Source organism: Ischnura elegans, unplaced genomic scaffold (assembly GCF_921293095.1).
Source record: "Ischnura elegans unplaced genomic scaffold, ioIscEleg1.1, whole genome shotgun sequence".
NCBI classification, from domain to species: Eukaryota; Metazoa; Arthropoda; class Insecta; order Odonata; family Coenagrionidae; genus Ischnura; species Ischnura elegans.
Window position 1 is genome coordinate 1 of NW_025791702.1, and position 24,907 is coordinate 24,907.

At 36.2% G+C, this 24,907-nt stretch overlaps 1 long non-coding RNA gene across 6 annotated transcripts; it reads right to left on the minus strand.

Annotated features, from left to right (window-relative positions):
- Positions 1-12,026: 12,026 nt before the first annotated feature.
- On the minus strand, positions 12,027-23,895 carry LOC124173530. Of its 6 annotated transcripts, XR_006868604.1 has the most exons (4): positions 22,793-23,597; positions 20,564-20,686; positions 12,766-13,003; positions 12,027-12,667 (listed from the first exon to the last, which is right to left on the minus strand). It is a non-coding gene; the product is annotated as an uncharacterized LOC124173530 (long non-coding RNA). The 6 variants fall into 6 exon arrangements; XR_006868605.1 differs by lacking the exon at positions 12,766-13,003; XR_006868602.1 differs by having other exon boundaries at positions 12,027-13,003.
- Between the last annotated feature and the right edge of the window lie 1,012 nt (positions 23,896-24,907).

Sequence of the window (24,907 nt, forward strand, 5' to 3'; positions counted from 1 at the left end):
AACACGACCCCTGTTGGTATTTTTCAAATATCTGCAAAACTCTGGCCACGGTGAATTTTTTAAACATTACCCCCACCACTTTTCTTTGGGACACTTGGAAACGTCACTTTCCATTTTATTTCCCTCCTACTAGGCCGATTTTCGTCCAGTATCTTTTAAATTCGCAATTTGCATTACTAAACGCTCATGTCCTATGAATTTCGACACCCCAGCACGCATCCTTCCTATTTTTAAAAATTATTAAAAGGTCGTCGGAACCACCATTTCGCGCATATTCACGCGTCTTTCATTTATAAATCAAGAAGTATGGCAAAAGTCTCCGTTTTTCTTTCGGATTCCAAAAGAGCACCACATAACACGTATTGAGGATGAATTTCAAGCATCCAGCACGTACTAAAGTGGTCGGAAAAAATTTTCAAATGTCACCGTTACAACTCTTTCACGTCCACGACTCAACTACAAAGTTTTACACGGATTTCCCGAATAACATGGTATTTAAAAATCCGAATTGCTGTGTATCTTGTTCTAGAATGTGTTTTGATGTGAAAAAACACGTAAAACATTGCTTGGTGGTCACTTTGTGTTAAATAAACGGCTTTTTCCGTCATCTCGACTGCTCGGCGTGGCATTTCGGAGTAAACTTGAGGACAGGAATTTAGTGTACATTGTGGGATTAAAAATCTGAAACCAAGTGATTGTCGTACACACACGTTGTATGGTGTTGACAAAGATAAGAATTACATTTCTGTCTCGACAGTATAGCATATTATCGCCTTAGAGTTTGAAGTTAGGAGAAGGCAACCAGTACTGCATTATAATTTTTTTTTCAAAATCGGTACGGTGCGGCGTGAGTTTCTGGACTACGAAACACGTTACATGCTGTAAGTTTTATGGTGAACATCAGAGATGAGAGAATAGGAAAGAGAGCAATCAACTGAAGCCAAATATAATGCATCACATGTAGTTTTCTTCGTCACGGTACTAAATCAATTCTATCACGCAATCATCAAATCGAGGAACTCGACTACATCAGTACTAAACTCCAGTGTAGACATGCAATTATAACACGTAATCAGTAGAAAAACATCAAAGGCATTTATTTAATACTAGTTGCAGAGAATTTTCACCGCCGAAACTTTTTCTTGAGACATAATAATGTCGCTGTTAGCAGACGGTGCCTGCTCTTGGAAGTACTGCTTTCATTAGTTTGTTAACCCCGACGACAAAGACATATAATGGATAAATTCGTCATTCGGAAAAATAAAAACTAACGTCCAATCTATCGGGATAGCCGAATAATCCACGAATGGGAACGAAAACGTATTAATCTCGTGATATGAGAACGGATGCTATTTTGACCCCGGTAATCCGACGTTCGGGCCCCGGACGAGAAACAAGACACTGCCGAATTCCACTGCTAAGCTCCGCCTCTCCCAGTATGAAAAACTGGGGTAGCAGTTTACATAACCATTTCATATATTTTTCTGTGTTTAACGGAATATTGACTCGTAATTATAAATACTCGCTTTATTTACTTTTAAAAATCATAATAAATCTTGGCTGTAATAATGATACGCATCGAAAAGCTCATTTATGAAATCAGCTGTTTGTAGAGGGTATGAGAACATTACGAATAATTCAGACTGGTGGTTATAAAAATCTAGGGTTAAGCAATTTTTAAAAAATTTTATGCATCCACCGAGATTATTACAACGACATCGATATACAGGCAAAGCAGAAATCAGCCAATATATTCTTGTCGTGATCTGTCGTAGTGACTTTCTGATTTACGTTTTCGTCATAACAAAATGCAGTAATCGAATCGGTATTCTTAAGTTTTCTCAAGAGTAGAGTGTGAACAAGTGATTTTTTAACATTATGGTATGAATAGACTGACGGAAACATATTATCAAAGCAATCGACTAGCTGAGGTTGCAAAAACGGATGTTTTGGCGTTACGACCACTTTAAAAAATAGTTTTCACGATTAAAAATAGGTTACCGGATCACTTATTCTTCTAATTATGCAACATTAAAGTGTGATCAAGTGAAAAGTAACGGTCTTGATTCAGTTAACTGCAGGAAATAATTAATTTAAACAAAATTCGAGTACACCACGCCGAAAACTGAACCTGCATACCAACTGAACCTAACTTCATAAACATTTTATCATTGCTCCTCCTAAGAAATCTCTTGTTTGCTGATTAGGCCCATGATTGAACTGTGATTTTAATTTCCTTGCTGTTGTTGACTTCAATGGATTTGTATTTGTGAACCTGCATGCCAACTGAACCTTACTTCATAAACATTTTATCATTGCTCCTCCTAAGAAATCACTTGTTTCATAATCAGGCCCATGATTGAACTATGATTTTAATTCCCTCGCAGTTTTTGACTTCAATGGCCTTGTATTTATGAACCTGCATAACAACTGAACCTTACTTCATAAACATTTTGTCATTGCTCCTCCTAAGAAATCTCTTGTTTGCTGATTAGGCCCATGATTGAACTGTGATTTTAATTTCCTTGCTGTTGTTGACTTCAATGGATTTGTATTTGTGAACCTGCATGCCAACTGAACCTTACTTCATAAACATTTTGTCATTGCTCCTAAGAAATCTCTTGTTTGCTGATTAGGCCCATGATTGAACTGTGATTTTAATTTCCTTGCTGTTGTTGACTTCAATGGATTTGTATTTGTGAACCTGCATGCCAACTGAACCTTACTTCATAAACATTTTATCATTGCTCCTCCTAAGAAATATCTTGTTTCATGATCAGGCCCATGATTGAACTATGATTTTAATTCCCTCACAGTTGTTGACTTCAATGGATTTGTATTTGTGAACCTGCATGCCAACTGAACCTTACTTCATAAACATTTTGTCATTACTCCTCCTAAGAAATCTCTTGTTTGATGATTAGGCCCATGATTGAACTGTGATTTTAATTCCCTCACAGTTGTTGACTTCAATGGCCTTGTATTTATGAACCTGCATGCCAACCGAACCTTACTTCATAAACATTTTGTCATTGCTCCTCCTAAGAAATCTCTTGTTTGATGATTAGGCCCATGATTGAACTGTGATTTTAATTCCCTCACAGTTGTTGACTTCAATGGCCTTGTATTTATGAACCTGCATGCCAACTGAACCTTACTTCATAAACATTTTGTCATTGCTCCTCCTAAGAAATCTCTTGTTTGATGATTAGGCCCATGATTGAACTATGATTTTAATTCCCTCACAGTTGTTGACTTCAATGGCCTTGTATTTATGAACCTGCATGCCAACTGAACCTTACTTCATAAACATTTTGTCATTGCTCCTCCTAAGAAATCTCTTGTTTGCTGATTAGGCCCATGATTGAACTGTGATTTTAATTCCCTCACAGTTGTTGACTTCATTGGCCTTGTATTTGTGAACCTGCATGCCAACTGAACCTTACTTCATAAACATTTTATCATTGCTCCACCTAAGAAATATCTTGTTTCATGATCAGGCCCATGATTGAACTATGATTTTAATTCCCTCACAGTTGTTGACTTCAATGGCCTTGTATTTATGAACCTGCATGCCAACTGAACCTTACTTCATAAACATTTTGTCATTGCTCCTCCTAAGAAATCTCTTGTTTGATGATTAGGCCCATGATTGAACTGTGATTTTAATTCCCTCACAGTTGTTGACTTCAATGGCCTTGTATTTATGAACCTGCATGCCAACTGAACCTTACTTCATAAACATTTTGTCATTGCTCCTCCTAAGAAATCTCTTTTTTGATGATTAGGCCCATGATTGAACTGTGATTTTAATTCCCTCACAGTTGTTGACTTCAATGGCCTTGTATTTATGAACCTGCATGCCAACTGAACGTTACTTCATAAACATTTTGTCATTGCTCCTCCTAAGAAATCTCTTGTTTGATGATTATGCCCATGATTGAACTATGATTTTAATTCCCTCACAGTTGTTGACTTCAATGGCCTTGTATTTATGAACCTGCATAACAACTGAACCTTACTTCATAAACATTTTGTCATTGCTCCTCCTAAGAAATCTCTTGTTTGCTGATTAGGCCCATGATTGAACTGTGATTTTAATTTCCTTGCTGTTGTTGACTTCAATGGCCTTGTATTTATGAACCTGCATGCCAACTGAACCTTACTTCATAAACATTTTGTCATTGCTCCTCCTAAGAAATCTCTTGTTTGATGATTAGGCCCATGATTGAACTGTGATTTTAATTCCCTCACAGTTGTTGACTTCAATGGCCTTGTATTTATGAACCTGTATGCCAACTGAACCTTACTTCATAAACATTTTGTCATTGCTCCTCCTAAGAAATCTCTTGTTTGATGATTAGGCCCATGATTGAACTGTGATTTTAATTCCCTCATAGTTGTTGACTTCAATGGCCTTGTATTTATGAACCTGCATGCCAACTGAACCTTACTTCATAAACATTTAGTCATTGCTCCTCCTAAGAAATCTCTTGTTTGATGATTAGGCCCATGATTGAACTATGATTTAATTCCCTCACAGTTGTTGACTTCAATGGCCCTTGTATTTATGAACCTGCATAACAACTGAACCTTACTTCATAAACATTTTGTCATTCCTCCTCCTAAGAAATCTCTTGTTTGCTGATTAGGCCCATGATTGAACTGTGATTTTAATTTCCTTGCGGTTGTTGACTTCAATGGATTTGTATTTGTGAACCTGCATGCCAACTGAACCTTACTTCATAAACATTTTATCATTGCTCCTCCTAAGAAATATCATGTTTCATGATCAGGCCCATGATTGAACTATGATTTTAATTCCCTCACAGTTTTTGACTTCAATGGCCTTGTATTTATGAACCTGCATAACAAATGAACCTTACTTCATAAACATTTTGTCATTTCTCCTCCTAAGAAATCTCTTGTTTGATGATTAGGCCCATGATTGAACTGTGATTTTAATTCCATTACAGTTGTTTACTTCAATGGCCTTGTATTTATGAACCTGTATGCCAACTGAACCTTACTTCATAAACATTTTGTCATTGCTCCTCCTAAGAAATCTCTTGTTTGATGATTAGGCCCATGATTGAACTGTGATTTTAATTCCCTCACAGTTGTTGACTTCAATGGCCTTGTATTTATGAACCTGCATGCCAACTGAACCTTACTTCATAAACATTTTGTCATTGCTCCTCCTAAGAAATCTCTTTTTTGATGATTAGGCCCAAGATTGAACTGTGATTTTAATTCCCTCACAGTTGTTGACTTCAATGGCCTTGTATTTATGAACCTGCATGCCAACTGAACGTTACTTCATAAACATTTTGTCATTGCTCCTCCTAAGAAATCTCTTGTTTGATGATTATGCCCATGATTGAACTATGATTTTAATTCCCTCACAGTTGTTGACTTCAATGGCCTTGTATTTATGAACCTGCATAACAACTGAACCTTACTTCATAAACATTTTGTCATTGCTCCTCCTAAGAAATCTCTTGTTTGCTGATTAGGCCCATGATTGAACTGTGATTTTAATTTCCTTGCTGTTGTTGACTTCAATGGCCTTGTATTTATGAACCTGCATGCCAACTGAACCTTACTTCATAAACATTTTGTCATTGCTCCTCCTAAGAAATCTCTTGTTTGATGATTAGGCCCATGATTGAACTGTGATTTTAATTCCCTCACAGTTGTTGACTTCAATGGCCTTGTATTTATGAACCTGTATGCCAACTGAACCTTACTTCATAAACATTTTGTCATTGCTCCTCCTAAGAAATCTCTTGTTTGATGATTAGGCCCATGATTGAACTGTGATTTTAATTCCCTCATAGTTGTTGACTTCAATGGCCTTGTATTTATGAACCTGCATGCCAACTGAACCTTACTTCATAAACATTTAGTCATTGCTCCTCCTAAGAAATCTCTTGTTTGATGATTAGGCCCATGATTGAACTATGATTTTAATTCCCTCACAGTTGTTGACTTCAATGGCCTTGTATTTATGAACCTGCATAACAACTGAACCTTACTTCATAAACATTTTGTCATTGCTCCTCCTAAGAAATCTCTTGTTTGCTGATTAGGCCCATGATTGAACTGTGATTTTAATTTCCTTGCTGTTGTTGACTTCAATGGATTTGTATTTGTGAACCTGCATGCCAACTGAACCTTACTTCATAAACATTTTATCATTGCTCCTCCTAAGAAATATCATGTTTCATGATCAGGCCCATGATTGAACTATGATTTTAATTCCCTCACAGTTTTTTGACTTCAATGGCCTTGTATTTATGAACCTGCATAACAAATGAACCTTACTTCATAAACATTTTGTCATTTCTCCTCCTAAGAAATCTCTTGTTTGATGATTAGGCCCATGATTGAACTGTGATTTTAATTCCATTACAGTTGTTTACTTCAATGGCCTTGTATTTATGAACCTGTATGCCAACTGAACCTTACTTCATAAACATTTTGTCATTGCTCCTCCTAAGAAATCTCTTGTTTGATGATTAGGCCCATGATTGAACTGTGATTTTAATTCCCTCACAGTTGTTGACTTCAATGGCCTTGTATTTATGAACCTGCATGCCAACTGAACCTTACTTCATAAACATTTTGTCATTGCTCCTCCTAAGAAATATCATGTTTCATGATCAGGCCCATGATTGAACTATGATTTTAATTCCCTCACAGTTTTTGACTTCAATGGCCTTGTATTTATGAACCTGCATAACAAATGAACCTTACTTCATAAACATTTTGTCATTGCTCCTCCTAAGAAATCTCTTGTTTGATGATTAGGCCCATGATTGAACTGTGATTTTAATTCCATTACAGTTGTTTACTTCAATGGCCTTGTATTTATGAACCTGTATGCCAACTGAACCTTACTTCATAAACATTTTGTCATTGCTCCTCCTAAGAAATCTCTTGTTTGATGATTAGGCCCATGATTGAACTGTGATTTTAATTCCCTCACAGTTGTTGACTTCAATGGCCTTGTATTTATGAACCTGCATGCCAACTGAACCTTACTTCATAAACATTTTGTCATTGCTCCTCCTAAGAAATCTCTTGTTTGATGATTAGGCCCATGATTGAACTATGATTTTAATTCCCTCACAGTTGTTGACTTCAATGGCCTTGTATTTATGAACCTGCATAACAACTGAACCTTACTTCATAAACATTTTGTCATTGCTCCTCCTAAGAAATCTCTTGTTTGCTGATTAGGCCCATGATTGAACTGTGATTTTAATTTCCTTGCTGTTGTTGACTTCAATGGATTTGTATTTGTGAACCTGCAAGCCAAACGAACCTTACTTCATAAACATTTTATCATTGCTCCTCCTGAGAAATATCTTGTTTCATGATCAGGCCCATGATTGAACTATGATTTTAATTCCCTCACAGTTTTTGACTTCAATGGCCTTGTATTTATGAACCTGCATAACAAATGAACCTTACTTCATAAACATTTTGTCATTGCTCCTCCTAAGAAATCTCTTGTTTGATGATTAGGCCCATGATTGAACTGTGATTTTAATTCCCTCACAGTTGTTGACTTCAATGGCCTTGTATTTATGAACCTGCATTTCGGAGTAAACTTAGGACAGGAATTTAGTGTACATTGTGGGATTAAAAATCTGAAACCAAGTGATTGTCGTACACACACGTTGTATGGTGTTGACAAAGATAAGAATTACATTTCTGTCTCGACGGTATAGCATATTATCGCCTTAGAGTTTGAAGTTAGGAGAAGGCAACCACTACTGCATTATAATTTTTTTTTCAAAATCGGTACGGTGCGGCGTGAGTTTCTGGACTACGAAACACGTTACATGCTGTAAGTTTTATGGTGAACATCAGAGATGAGAGAATAGGAAAGAGAGCAATCAACTGAAGCCAAATATAATGCATCACATGTAGTTTCTTCGTCACGGTACTAAATCAATTCTATCACGCAATCATCAAATCGAGGAACTCGACTACATCATTACTAAACTCCAGTGTAGACATGCAATTATAACACGTAATCAGTAGAAAAACATCAAAGGCATTTATTTAATACTAGTTGCAGAGAATTTTCTCCGCCGAAAGTTTTTCTTGAGACATAATAATGTCGCTGTTAGCAGACGGTTCCTGCTCTTGGAAGTACTGCTTTCATTAGTTTGATAACCCCGACGAAAAAGACATATAATGGATAAATTCGTCATTCGTAAAAATAAAAACTAACGTCCAATCGATCGGGATAGCCGAATAATCCACGAATGGGAACGAAAACGTATTAATCTCGTGATATGAGAACGGATGCTATTTTGACCCCGGTAATCCGACGTTCTGGCCCCGAACGAGAAACAAGACACTGCCGAATTCCACTGCTAAGCTCCGCCTCTCCCAGTATGAAAAACTTGGGTAGCAGTTTACATAACCATTTCATATATTTTTCTGTGTTTAACGGAATATTGACTCGTAATTATAAATACTCGCTTTATTTACTTTTAAAAATCATATTAAACCTTGGCTGTAATAATGATACGCATCGAAAAGCTCATTTATGAAATCAGCTGTTTGTAGAGGGTATGAGAACATTACGAAAAATTCGGATGTTTTGGCGTTACGACCACTTTAAAAAATAGTTTTCACGATTAAAAATAGGTTACCGGATCACTTATTCTTCTAATTATTCAACAGTAAAGTGTGATCAAGTGAATAGTAACGGTCTTGATTGAGTTAACTGCAGGAAATAATTAATTTAAACAAAATTCGAGTACACCACGCCGAAAACTTGCGTGGTTATATTACAGTCATTAAACTGACTTAAATAATTGATGGGAAATATAGAATCTAGACGTGCATTAATGCCAAAAACATTATAGAACCAATCAATGATTGATATTGCAAACTTTGTTTGTGAAATGTTTCTTGCTATTCTAATTTACATCAGCCACCATACGACCCACATAGCATGTTAACTCATGTCAAGTTTGAGTTTTCCTTACCATGTCAAGGTTGACTCTTTGAAGCTGCCAAATCCAGCCCATATCAAGCTACCGAACTTCTTTTTTCCCTTGTGGCGTCTAGGCTGAAATATTTTCTGGTCAGAAAGCTCACTCACTCACATGTTACACAATTTATTCACCTATGGCAAGCAAAAACACACTGTGTTATACAGCATAAGCAATGGCCATGTATTTGATTCCGAGAATTACCATTGAAAGCAATATTTTTTCCTCAGGCTGTAGGGTAAGATTTTCATAGCCCATGGAATCTCTAATTCAGTGTCAAAAATATACAATCAGTGGTGGCTGTTTATTTACCCCAGGTTAATACATAAGAGTGCCAATTTGGTAACCAATACTTAGTTCTCCAATTTCAGGTTTGAATATTTTATTATGGTAAAAAAGAAACGATACTTTATCCTGAAAATTTTTGAATTTATTCCAAACATTGGAGTCTTAATTAAAGGAGATAATTTGGACCCATGCACCTGAAGACTCAAGGAACATCAAAGCCAGATTAATCAAAGAAAAATTACATTAAGGTTCTAAAGCATTGTCTGCAAAGTGTATTAAAGGACAGGTTCTCGTTAAATCCTGCAGGATGTATATGAGGAGAATGGATCGTTTAAGTATAAGACCAAATCAGTGTATGCATGTTTCTCAAAGTCTGCCACTAAAATTCCTTGTGATGATGTCTACATGCATGGAAAGAGCTGAGATATCAAGTTCTTTATACATTTATGATATAAAATTGTGCTATCACCACTAAAATGTTATAGAAACTAGTGTATATGAAGCCATCCATTCACCTTGGAGCCAAAAGCAATAACCCTTGGAATGGACACAATTTGATTATATTTGATTTGGTGCTAGAATGCTTAATTATCAACGGATTTGGTTCAAACTAAATTTAAAACGTCCAAAATATTGTGAGTATCTAATCGTAGTGAGTGAGTTTAGGCACAGAGGTTTGAGTAGTTTAGGAAATATCTGAGAGGTATGTGGTTGAGAAATGGAATTTTTCACTTGTAAAATTCAAAATGTATGTTTACAATCAGTAATCATGGAGGGATATTGAGGTGAGGCTATTAAAAGCTTCATAGTACTATCATAAATAAGTGCATTGAGTTTGAAAACGATAGCATTATTAGATCCTACGATATCATCAGATTTGCGTTTGAACCATATGGTACGACGAAATTTTGACCCAAAACCTTATTTTGCCATATATAGGATAATTACCGACGGATTTCGGCGAAATATGTCTTAAAACGATCACAATTATGTGTAGTACATGCGTGCAGAGTTTGGGAGCGATGCGACTCATGGTTAAAACTGTAGCTCAAGAGTTATAACGGTCAGATTTTTCGCGTGAAATTTTTCAACTCAGTATAATGGACAAATATGTAGCATTAGGTAATTCAAGGCGAATTTTGACAGGAGACGCTTAAAAGGTCTATAGAACTAAAAGAAATAAGAGTGAAGTGTCTCCAAGCGATTGATTTTATAGTTCCAGAGATAACCGTGGTTTTATATGTATTGGGGCATAGCGTGAAGGTATTTTGACCCAAAACCTTATTTTGCCATATATATGATAATTACCGACGGATTTCGGCGAAATATGTCTTAAAACGATCACAATTATGTGTAGTACATGCGTGCAGAGTTTGGGAGCGATGCGACTCATGGTTAAAACTGTAGCTCAAGAGTTATAACGGTCAGATTTTTCGCGTGAAATTTTTCAACTCAGTATAATGGACAAATATGTAGCATTAGGTAATTCAAGGCGAATTTTGACAGGAGACGCTTAAAAGGTCTATAGAACTAAAAGAAATAAGAGTGAAGTGTCTCCAAGCGATTGAATTTATAGTTCCAGAGATAACCGTGGTTTTATATGTATTGGGGTATAGCGTGAAGGGATTTTGACCCAAAACCTTATTTTGCCATATATAGGATAATTACCGACGGATTTCGGCGAAATATGTCTTAAAACGATCACAATTATGTGTAGTACATGCGTGCAGAGTTTGGGAGCGATGCGACTCATGGTTAAAACTGTAGCTCAAGAGTTATAACGGTCAGATTTTTCGCGTGAAATTTTTCAACTCAGTATAATGGACAAATATGTAGCATTAGGTAATTCAAGGCGAATTTTGACAGGAGACGCTTAAAAGGTCTATAGAACTAAAAGAAATAAGAGTGAAGTGTCTCCAAGCGATTGAATTTATAGTTCCAGAGATAACCGTGGTTTTATATGTATTGGGGTATAGCGTGAAGGGATTTTGACCCAAAACCTTATTTTGCCATATATAGGATAATTACCGACGGATTTCGGCGAAATATGTCTTAAAACGATCACAATTATGTGTAGTACATGCGTGCAGAGTTTGGGAGCGATTCGACTCATGGTTAAAACTGTAGCTCAAGAGTTATAACGGTCAGATTTTTCGCGTGAAATTTTTCAACTCAGTATAATGGACAAATATGTAGCATTAGGTAATTCAAGGCGAATTTTGACAGGAGACGCTTAAAAGGTCTATAGAACTAAAAGAAATAAGAGTGAAGTGTCTCCAAGGGATTGAATTTATAGTTCCAGAGATAACCGTGGTTTTATATGTATTGGGGTATAGCGTGAAGGTATTTTGACCCAAAACCTTATTTTGCCATATATAGGATAATTACCGACGGATTTCGGCGAAATATGTCTTAAAACGATCACAATTATGTGTAGTACATGCGTGCAGAGTTTGGGAGCGATGCGACTCATGGTTAAAACTGTAGCTCAAGAGTTATAACGGTCAGATTTTTCGCGTGAAATTTTTCAACTCAGTTTAATGGACAAATATGTAGCATTAGGTAATTCAAGGCGAATTTTGACAGGAGACGCTTAAAAGGTCTATAGAACTAAAAGAAATAAGAGTGAAGTGTCTCCAAGCGATTGAATTTATAGTTCCAGAGATAACCGTGGTTTTATATGTATTGGGGTATAGCGTGAAGGGATTTTGACCCAAAACCTTATTTTGCCATATATAGGATAATTACCGACGGATTTCGGCGAAATATGTCTTAAAACGATCACAATTATGTGTAGTACATTCCTGCAGAGTTTGGGAGCGATGCGACTCATGGTTAAAACTGTAGCTCAAGAGTTATCACCGGTCAGATTTTTCGCGTGAAAATTTTCAACTCAGTATCATGGTGGGACGGATTTAAAAACATTGATGTGATCGAATCAAATATTTGTGGGGAGTTTTGGTGCCACAAAGTCGATAGCTCGAATAATGTACTGTCATATGTGCACGTCCCGGTTCCTAGAGTAAGATTAGTGATGGAATGTTAGACATTGTGTGGAAACCAAATTCAAGAGGCATTTCGATCGGACAAGTTTAAAACGTTGGGGTAATTAATTCAAATTTTTTTGTGCAGTTTAAGTGCTACCAAAATGAACAGTTTCAAATAATATCAGCAAAGGTTTGTCACATAGAGAAATATTTCCTTGTCAGCATTCACCAAGGACTCCAACAGCATGGGACATAACTCCAACAGCATAAGACATGGAGACCACAGGCTTTCTTTCAGGCAAACTTCTCATGCAGCAGACGTGGTTTAAATGATCAGGACAGACCCGTTCCTACATGCCAGAGGACGTGAATCTGAAAGAAAGTTAAAATCTGACATATATCGATATCCCTTTGGCTCACACTTAAATTGAATTCCTGTCAATAGAGCCTTCCTTCAAGTGAAGATATACCATGAAACATTCTCAAATTGTACCATGCATGAAGTTATAAGTCACTGCAATTCAGTGTGCATAATTATTTAGTTTAAAAAAGTTTTAGTTAAAAAAATATTTGTATGTGATAGTGTTCGTAGTTTAAACGAGGATATATTCGAAAATGTGGATTGTACAGCACAGCAATTCCAGTCATAAGCTTCCTAAAATAACCGACATTCTCCCTGATGTAAGATCCGATGTGATCCTCCAAGACCTGAAATGGAATTACAGAGACTATTAAAACGATACATGCTACGTAACTTTCACAGGTTGTAAAATCTCACACATTAACCAAACACAAGAATGAAGTTGAAATGTCGTTTAGCATTTGTCAGGTGTTTGAAAGGCTGTTCATGGCAATGTACAAGGTATATCATATTCTCAAATAACACAAGCTAGTTCATGCTATTAGTGAATACACGACTTATATATTACAATCTCAGGATGTCAACATGACATTTCTAGATTCCAACTCAATATCATTTATAATTTCAAAAATATCCCTTTTCAAGTGCCTGATATTTTGCAAAGGCAATATTTCCAATAAAATCCTAAGTTTCCTAACTTTAAATAATATCCTAAGTGACGTTCCAAAGAAAATTAATGTGTTTTCATATTTCATGCGATCACTCGGAAAAACTCCTATGTCAAACTTTTCTCCTCGAAATTACATTTCTCGACCGATGTACTCAGGATGACTATTAAATTTATCACATATTCACACCTTCCATTCCCATAAAATATACTTGCCGTCAGAATCGAAATTTTTTAATTATTCCACCCGATATCCAGAAGAAATTATCATAGGGCGTTAGCTTGGCCCAAAACTTTTTACAACTCACCGTCACCGTTACAACTCTTTCACGTCCACGACTCAAGTACAAAGTTTTACACGGATTTCCCGAATAACATGGTATTTAAAAATCCGAATTGCTGTGTATCTTGTTCTAGAATGTGTGTTGATGTGAAATAACACGTAAAACATTGCTTGGTGGCCACTTTGTGTTAAATAAACGGCTTTTTCCGTCATCTCGACTGCTCGGCGTGGCATTTCGGAGTAAACTTAGGACAGGAATTTAGTGTACATTGTGGGATTAAAAATCTGAAACCAAGTGATTGTCGTACACACACGTTGTATGGTGTTGACAAAGATAAGAATTACATTTCTGTCTCGACGGTATAGCATATTATCGCCTTAGAGTTTGAAGTTAGGAGAAGGCAACCAGTACTGCATTATAATTTTTTTTTCCAAAATCGGTACGGTGCGGCGTGGGTTTCTGGACTACGAAACACGTTACATGCTGTAAGTTTTATGGTGAACATCAGAGATGAGAGAATAGGAAAGAGAGCAATCAACTGAAGCCAAATATAATGCATCACATGTAGTTTCTTCGTCACGGTACTAAATCAATTCTATCACGCAATCATCAAATCGAGGAACTCGACTACATCATTACTAAACTCCAGTGTAGACATGCAATTATAACACGTAATCAGTAGAAAAACATCAAAGGCATTTATTTAATACTAGTTGCAGAGAATTTTCTCCGCCGAAAGTTTTTCTTGAGACATAATTTCGCTGTTAGCAGACAGTGCCTGCTCTTGGAAGTACTGCTTTCATTAGTTTGATAACCCCGACGAAAAAGACATATAATGGATAAATTCGTCATTCGTAAAAATAAAAACTAACGTCCAATCTATCGGGATAGCCGAATAATCCACGAATGGGAACGAAAACGTATTAATCTCGTGATATGAGAACGGATGCTATTTTGACCCCGGTAATCCGACGTTCGGGCCCCGAACGAGAAACAAGACACTGCCGAATTCCACTGCTAAGCTCCGCCTCTCCCAGTATGAAAAACTTGGGTAGCAGTTTGCATAACCATTTCATATATTTTTCTGTGTTTAACGGAATATTGACTCGTAATTATAAATACTCGCTTTATTTACTTTTAAAAATCATATTAAACCTTGGCTGTAATAATGATACGCATCGAAAAGCTCATTTATGAAATCAGCTGTTTGTAGAGGGTATGAGAACATTACGAATAATTCAGACTGGTGGTTATAAAAATCTAGGGTTAAGCAATTTTTAAAAAATTTTATGCATCCACCGAGATTATTACAACGACATCGATCTACAGGCGAAGCAGAAATCAGCCAATATATTCTTGTCGTGATCTGTCGTAGTGACTTTCTGATTTACGTTTTCGTCATAACAAAATGCAGTAATCGAGTCGGTATTCTTAAGTTTTCTCAAGAGTAGAGTGCGAACAAGTGATTTTTTAACATTATGGTATGAATAGACTGACGGAAACATATTATCTAAGCAATGGACTAGCTGAGGTTGCAAAAACGGATGTTTTGGCGTTACGACCACTTTAAAAAATAGTTTTCACGATTAAAAATAGGTTATCGGATCACTTATTCAACAGTAAAGTGTGATCAAGTGAATAGTAACGGTCTTGATTGAGTTAACTGCAGGAAATAATTAATTTAAACAAAATTCGAGTACACCACGCCGAAAACTTGCGTGGTTATATTACAGTCATTAAACTGACTGAAATAATTGATGGAAAATATAGAATCTAGACGTGCAGTAATGCAAAAAACATTATAGAACCAATCAATGATTGATATTGCAAACTTTGTTTGTGAAATGTTTCTTGCTATTCTAATTTACATCAGCCACCATACGACCCACATAGCATGTTAACTCATGTCAAGTTTGAGTTTTCCTTACCATGTCAAGGTTGACTCTTTGAAGCTGCCAAATCCAGCCCATATCAAGCTACCGAACTTCTTTTTTCCCTTGTGGCGTCTAGGCTGAAATATTTTCTGGTCAGAAAGCTCACTCACTCACATGTTACACAATTTATTCACCTATGGCAAGCAAAAACACACTGTGTTATACAGCATAAGCAATGGCCATGTATTTGATTCCGAGAATTACCATTGAAAGCAATATTTTTTCCTCAGGCTCTAGGGTAAGATTTTCATAGCCCATGGAATCTCTAATTCAGTGTCAAAAATATACAATCAGTGGTGGCTGTTTATTTACCCCAGGTTAATACATAAGAGTGCCAATTTGGTAACCAATACTTAGGAGTCCTATTTCAGGTTTGAATATTTTAATATGGTAAAAAAGAAACGATACTTTATCCTGAAAATGTTTGAATTTATTCCAAACATTGGAGCCTTAATTAAAGGAGATAATTTGGACCCATGCACCTGAAGACTCAGGGAACATCAAAGCCAGAGTAATCAAAGAAAAATTATATTAAGGTTCTAAATCATTGTCTGCAAAGTGTATTAAAGGACAGGTTCTCGTTAAATCCTGCAGGATGTATATGAGGAGAATGGATAGTTTAAGTATAAGACCAAATCAGTGTATGCATGTTTCTCAAAGTCTGCCACTAAAATTCCTTGATACTAAAGAGGTATTTGATCAAATTCATGCAGATTTCCTAGGTCCAATTAAAGGTAAGCAGTATCTCATTGCAGAAGAAGATCTTTGCTTGGAGGTTTCCGAAGAAATGGCTGCATTGCCCAAAATGAATACATAGCCTGTAAAAGGTTTAGTGTCTTCATCATCACAATCTCCACCCCAATTTGCATCTACAAAAACAATTCCTTCGAAGATTGCTCAAGACCACAAATTTTTCAATTTCAAAACCCAATTGTTGCTAATGATGACCTCACCCTCTGGTCTTTGGACAAGAGTCCATGTATTATTTTATTATATCCATATATTATAGAAACAAACATTACTGTGAAGTGTTACAGCCTCAGAATGATTTATTTAAAAAACATGCTATTTGAAGTGCCTGGCATTTTGCAAACTTAATTTTCAAAATCAACATTATATCCTAGAAACCTTAAAAAACAATGGATTTTGGTGGGACCAGCTTTAAAACGATAAGAAAATTAAGAGAATTGTTTGTGACGAGTTTAAGTGCGAAGGATGAAACGGTTTAAAACGTATCTCAGGATTTGTTAAATAAGAAATGAAATTTTCAGTTTCGATACAATAAATTAATGCAAAATCAGTAATTGAAGACGGATTTTGACCTGAGAGGTCTAAAAGGTTCCTTTTACTAAAACAAAGACGAGAGTGGAGTTTCAGAACGATCGACTTATGAGTTCCTAAAATAACTTCAGTTTTCTGTTTGACGTTTTCAGCGTGATGTGGCCAAAATTAGATTTCGTGCTAGAATGGTCAATTACGAACCGATTCTGATGAAATTTGTTTTAAATCGTCCACAATAATGTGAGTATCAAATCGTGGTGAATTCAGTCCCTGGGGTTCGAGTAGTTTAAGATAAATCTGAGAGGATGTGTTTGAAAAATCCAATTTTTCGCTTGCAAAATTAAAAACATGTGTTTAAAAACAGTAATTTAAGAGGGATTCAGACAGGAGCTGTTTGGATCGTTCCTTCCACCGTAACAGATGAAAATGTGGAGTTTCAGAAGGATCGACTTATTAGTTTGGGAGATAAATATCAGGTTGACGTTACTTTCTGGGAGCGCAAGCCATTTTTGAAGCAAATACTTTTTTCGCCACACGAGACATAATTACCCAATTATTTAAATGAAACATGGTTTTAAACGATGACCGTTAAGGGCACTACCAACGTGGGTAGTTTGGGATCGATCCATAAAATAGTTTAACTTAAATGTCAGGAGATGTCAGGGAACAGAAAACGTTTCAGGAGTGAATTTGAAATTTTCCTTGAAATACAGAATTTAATTCCTTTTTTGACAGGAGACGTATGAAAACGTTCGCATAACCTAATAGATGGTGAATTTAAAGTTTCAGAACGATCGACTTATGAGTTCCTTAAATAACTTCAGTTTTCTGTTTGACATTTTCAGCGCGATGGATTTTGTCGCCAAAATTAGATTTCGTGCTAGAATGGTCAATTACGAACCGATTCTGATGAAATTTGTTTTAAATCGTCCACAATAATGTGAGTATCAAATCGTGGTGAATTCAGTCCCTGGGGTTCGAGTAGTTTAAGATAAATCTGAGAGGATGTGTTTGAAAAATTAAATTTTTCGCTTGCAAAATTAAAAACATGTGTTTAAAAACAGTAATTTAAGAGGGATTCAGACAGGAGCTGTTTGGATCGTTCCTTCCACCGTAACAGATGAAAATGTGGAGTTCCAGAAGGATCGACTTATTAGTTTGGGAGATAAATATCAGGTTGACGTTACTTTCTGGGAGCGCAAGCCATTTTTGAAGCAAAAACTTTTTTCGCCACACGAGACATAATTACCCAATTATTTAAATGAAACATGGTTTTAAACGATGACCGTTAAGGGCACTACCAACGTGGGTAGTTTGGGATCGATCCATAAAATAGTTTAACTTAAATGTCAGGAGATGTCAGGGAACGGTAAACGTTTCAGGAGTGAATTTGAAATTTTCCTTGAAATACAGAATTTAATTCCTTTTTTGACAGGAGACGTATGAAAACGTTCGCATAACCTAATAGATGGTGAATTTAAAGTTTCAGAACGATCGACTTATGAGTTCCTAAAATAACTTCAGTTTTCTGTTTGACGTTTTCAGCGTGATGTGGCCAAAATTATATTTCGTGCTAGAATGGTCAATTACGAACCGATTCTGATGAAATTTGTTTTTAATCGTCCACAATAATGTGAGTATCAAATCGTGGTGAATTCAGTCCCTGGGGTTCGAGTAGTTTAAGATAAATCTGAGAGGATGTGTTTGAAAAATCCAATTTTTCGCTTGCAAAATTAAAAACATGTGTTTAAAAACAGTAATTTAAGAGGGATTCAGACAGGAGCTGTTTGGATCGTTCCTTCCACCGTAACAGATGAAAATGTGGAGTTTCAGAAGGATCGACTTATTAGTTTGGGAGATAAATATCAGGTTGACGTTACTTTCTGGGAGCGCAAGCCATTTTTGAAGCAAAAACTTTTTTCGCCACACGAGACATAATTACTCAATTATTTAAATGAAACATGGTTTTAAACGATGACCGTTAAGGGCACTACCAACGTGGGTAGTTTGGGATCGATCCATAAAATAGTTTAACTTAAATGTCAGGAGATGTCAGGGAACAGAAAACGTTTCAGGAGTGAATTTGAAATTTTCCTTGAAATACAGAATTTAATTCCTTTTTTGACAGGAGACGTATGAAAACGTTCGCATAACCTAATAGATGGTGAATTTAAAGTTTCAGAACGATCGACTTATGAGTTCCTTAAATAACTTCAGTTTTCTGTTTGACATTTTCAGCGCGATGGATTTTGTCGCCAAAATTAGATTTCGTGCTAGAATGGTCAATTACGAACCGATTCTGATGAAATTTGTTTTAAATCGTCCACAATAATGTGAGTATCAAATCGTGGTGAATTCAGTCCCTGGGGTTCGAGTAGTTTAAGATAAATCTGAGAGGATGTGTTTGAAAAATTACATTTTTCGCTTGCAAAATTAAAAACATGTGTTTAAAAACAGTAATTTAAGAGGGATTCAGACAGGAGCTGTTTGGATCGTTCCTTCCACCGTAACAGATGAAAATGTGGAGTTTCAGAAGGATCGACTTATTAGTTTGGGAGATAAATATCAGGTTGACGTTACTTTCTGGGAGCGCAAGCCATTTTTGAAGCAAATACTTTTTTTGCCACACGAGACATAATTACCCAATTATTTAAATGAAACATGGTTTTAAACGATGACCGTTAAGGGCACTACCAACGTGGGTAGTTTGGGATCGATCCATAAAATAGTTTAACTTAAATGTCAGGAGATGTCAGGGAACGGTAAACGTTTCAGGAGTGAATTTGAAATTTTCCTTGAAATACAGAATTTAATTCCTTTTTTGACAGGAGACGTATGAAAACGTTCGCATAACCTAATAGATGGTGAATTTAAAGTTTCAGAACGATCGACTTATGAGTTCCTAAAATAACTTCAGTTTTCTGTTTGACGTTTTCAGCGTGATGTGGCCAAAATTATATTTCGTGCTAGAATGGTCAATTACGAACCGATTCTGATGAAATTTGTTTTTAATCGTCCACAATAATGTGAGTATCAAATCGTGGTGAATTCAGTCCCTGGGGTTCGAGTAGTTTAAGATAAATCTGAGAGGATGTGTTTGAAAAATCCAATTTTTCGCTTGCAAAATTAAAAACATGTGTTTAAAAACAGTAATTTAAGAGGGATTCAGACAGGAGCTGTTTGGATCGTTCCTTCCACCGTAACAGATGAAAATGTGGAGTTCCAGAAGGATCGACTTATTAGTTTGGGAGATAAATATCAGGTTGACGTTACTTTCTGGGAGCGCAAGCCATTTTTGAAGCAAAAACTTTTTTCGCCACACGAGACATAATTACCCAATTATTTAAATGAAACATGGTTTTAAACGATGACCGTTAAGGGCACTACCAACGTGGGTAGTTTGGGATCGATCCATAAAATAGTTTAACTTAAATGTCAGGAGATGTCAGGGAACAGAAAACGTTTCAGGAGTGAATTTGAAATTTTCCTTGAAATACAGAATTTAATTCCTTTTTTGACAGGAGACGTATGAAAACGTTCGCATAACCTAATAGATGGTGAATTTAAAGTTTCAGAACGATCGACTTATTAGTTTGGGAGATAGACCTCAGGTTTGCATTTGGAGATTGGACCGTGATATGTTGTTGCAAATAATGTGATTAAAATGGAATTCTACAAAAACAAATGATATTGGCAAAGGTTAATTTCTTCGTCAGCATTCAGCAACACTGTCGTGGTTACCCATCGAAGTTAATCTTGAACTTGTATAGCTTCAAGAGCCGATGGCAAGTCCAACTTGGAGACCAACATGGACAGGCAAACTTCTGGCTCAGCAAAACTGGGGCCACAGCAGGGGACGCGAACCTGAAATAAAGTTAAAAAATGTATGAGCATGTCTACGCATACAGATTAGAAGTCAATGTTTTATAATAAACTTCACGGCAAGTTGTTAACATATGGTGCTGGAAATAACAGTGCCATTCATGAACTCACTAGTCTGTCATCCATCAGTACGTGTCGTCAAGTGTTATTAAAATAGTATTTCCACCGAGTTTCATCATTCACAACTTTAAAAAATATCCTAACTGACGTTCCAAAGAAAATTAATGTTTTTTCATATTTCATGCCATCACTCGGAAAAACTCCTATGTCAAACTTTTCACCTCGAAATTACATTTCTCGACCGATGTACTCAGGATGACTATTAAATTTATCACATATTCACACCTTCCATTCCCATAAAATATCATTGCCGTCAGAATCGAAATTTTTTAATTATTCCACCCGATATCCAGAAGAAATTATCATAGGGCGTTAGCTTGGCCCAAAACTTTTTCCCCCGTTACGTAAACCTGGAGACCCTTGTCGTTATTACGACAGTAATCTCAGTAAACGATCAAGGGTTGAAAAAAAGGGAAGATTTCGGCAATGAGTTAAATTACACTTGATGATCAATAGTAAATTTCTCCAAATCCCGTCTTAATCTCCCGAGTTTCGTTGCCATGAAAAACGTTTGGGCCAAGTTGACGCGGGCGCGATGCATGCATATCGCCGTTCAAATAATATGATTAAAATGGAATTCTACACAAACAAAAGATAATGGCAAAGTGTATCAGACAAAGAAAAATATATTAAAGCATACATTAGTGTCGAGTTTTGTAGCCTTAGATTCATTAGTTTAAAATATATCCCATTAGAAGTGCCCGAGATATTGCAATGGCTAAAATTCCAATATCAAAATTATGTTCTATAAACCGTAAAAACCAGCGGATTTTGACGAGACAAGCTTTAAGACGAAAACGGAAATAAGGCAATTGTTCGTGACGAGTGTCAGTGCGATTGAAGTAATGGTTTAATTAATATGTTGCAATCCCTGTCTGTCAACATGAAATTCGTAGAGTCAAACACAATGTTATTCATAAAAACCATAGTTACCGTGGGATTTTGATGGGAGACGCTTTAAAACGTAGATAATAATTATACACACGTTATTGTAGAGTTTCGTAACCCTAGAGTTAGTAATTTCAAAAACATCTCATTTCAAGTGACTGATATTTTGCAAAGGCTGATTTTCCGATATAAACATTATATCTTATGAACAGTAAAAACCAACGGATTTTGATGGGACTAGTTTTAAAAGAATAGGAGAAATAAGGCAATTGTTCGTGACGAGTGTCAGTGCGATTGAATTAATGGTTTAATTAATATGTTGCAATCCCTGTCTGTCAACATGAAATTCGTAGAGTCAAACACAATGTTATTCATAAAAACCATAGTTACCGTGGGATTTTGATGGGAGACGCTTTAAAACGTAGATAATAATTATACACACGTTATTGTAGAGTTTCGTAACCCTAGAGTTAGTAATTTCAAAAACATCTCATTTCAAGTGACTGATATTTTGCAAAGGCTGATTTTCCGATATAAACATTATATCTTATGAACAGTAAAAACCAACGGATTTTGATGGGACTAGTTTTAAAAGAATAGGAGAAATAAGGCAATTGTTCGTGACGAGTGTCAGTGCGATTGAATTAATGGTTTAATTAATATGTTGCAATCCCTGTCTGTCAACATGAAATTCGTAGAGTCAAACACAATGTTATTCATAAAAACCATAGTTACCGTGGGATTTTGATGGGAGACGCTTTAAAACGTAGATAATAATTATACACACGTTATTGTAGAGTTTCGTAACCCTAGAGTTAGTAATTTCAAAAACATCTCATTTCAAGTGACTGATATTTTGCAAAGGCTGATTTTCCGATATAAACATTATATCTTATGAACAGTAAAAACCAACGGATTTTGATGGGACTAGTTTTAAAAGAATAGGAGAAATTAGGCAATTGTTCGTGACGAGTGTCAGTGCGATTGAATTTATGGTTTAATTAATATGTTACAATCTGCCGGTGAAAAAATAACATTACATGTGTCATACAGAAAATTATTTGTTTAAGCCATAATTACCGAGGGATTTGGACGGGAGACAATTCAAAACGTAGGTAACGTTTACACGAACATTTTTGTGGAGTTTGGTAGCCACAGAATGAATAGTTTGAAAAATATCCCATAAATGTTCACAAAGTTGTCATCGTGTCAACATGCAAATCTGGGAACCCACTGTGGAGTATGTGGCTGTATGATGCAACACAATATTTCTTAACATGCAACTAAACTACACTAATAATAAGCACTGTTGTACACATGCATTTAAAACTTGATCATTTAATCACTTGCACACCGCTCACTTCACGGTCACACGCATTTCTTTAATACTTTCACAGAAAAACTTCAAAATGCACCGATCACAACAAAACTTCACTTCTAAGACTCGGGCAGGATTCCTCGTAAGACCGTCACTTGCTTTCTTAAAATTACCCAACAGCCATTCAACAGTTGAAATGCATTTATGTTTCCCAAGGGTATATTTACAGGTTGTCGGCGGCGATCGGCTCATCACAGTTCAACCTGAAAAATTGACAATAATAAAAGCACGTATTCCCGCCAACTTCCATTGCACATTCAAAATATATCGACACCACTTCAAACCACCGATCCATCCCCATGAACAGAAGACGTAGTTAATTCAAAATTAATCAAAAACACATCGTCTCTTAACGAACGATATCATGCAATCACATTTGCCGGTCGTAGAACAGGCAACACGATAACTCGACTACATCAGTAATAAACTCCAGTGTAGAAATGCAATCATAACACTTAATCTGTAGTTAACATCAAAGGCATTTATTTAACACTCGTTACAGAGATTTTGTACCACCGAAAATTTTCCCGGAGACGTAACTTCGCAAAAGGTGCCTGCTCTTGGAAGTACTGCTTTCATTATTTTGATAACCTCGACAACACAGGGATATGATGCCTAAATTCGTCATTCGTAAAAATTGAAAGTTACGTCGAATCGATCGGGATAGCCGAATAATCCACAAATTGGAACGAAAATGTATTAATCCCGTGATATGAGAACGGCTGCTTTTTTGACCCCGGTAATCCGACAGCTGACGGGAAAAACAAGCGACGTTCGGGCCCCGAACGAGAAACAAGACGATGCCGAATTCCTTACTATCAGCAGACTATATCCTAGCCACCACAAGACAATGCTTTTGGGCTCTTATTCTGTACATGAGTCGCAATAAATAGCACATGCTATTCTGCGGGTCATCATTGCAACGAGACCGTATTCCAAATGAAGCGTTGTAATATTTTTTTTCGCAATGGGAGTCTTGCCAAGCTCCGCCCAACCTAGTATGAAAAACTTGGGTAGCAATTTCCGTAAACATTAGATATTTCATATATTTTTCTGTATTTAACGGAATATTGACTCGCAATTATAAATACTCGCTTCATTTACTTTTAAAAATCATAGTAAACCGTGGATGTACATATGATACGCATTGAAAATCTCATTTATGAAATCAGCTGTTAGTCGAGGGTATGAGAAAATGACGTGGCGGTTATTTGTTTTCGTATCGGCTAATCATTATTATGTGATCACATTTTAATGTGGAAAATACAATCGGCATGAAAAGAGGGTGTGAAACCAATTTTTTGCGAGCCACGGCAAGTTCCTATTTCATTCAAAGGAAAGGTTGAGAAGGAACTTGACAGGCTAGTATCTGAAGGTCGTTGGTTCTTCAGAGTTGTTTAACCTCTCTTGCTGACTGGAGTGATAACAATTCATTGAAGCATAACTCAAGTAAATGTAATGTACTTACCTTTTGTCGAGGGAAAATCCCATACTTAAAGAACTACATTTTAGGTTAGCGTAGGCTGAATAGTTAGCATAGTTAGCATAGGCTGAATTTTCGATAACAACATTATGTCATATAAACGGTAAAAACCAGTGGATTTTGATGGGGACGGTTTTAAAACGTTAAGAAAATTGAGACAAATATTCGTGATTAGTGTCTGTGCAACAGAGTCAATAGTTTTAAAAATGTGTTACAATCTGATACTGAGTATATCATTTTTCCATCTTCATACTCAAAATTATTTCTAAAAACCATGATTATCGTTGGATTTTGACTCGTGACGTTTCAAATCGTAGGTAACATTAAAACAAAC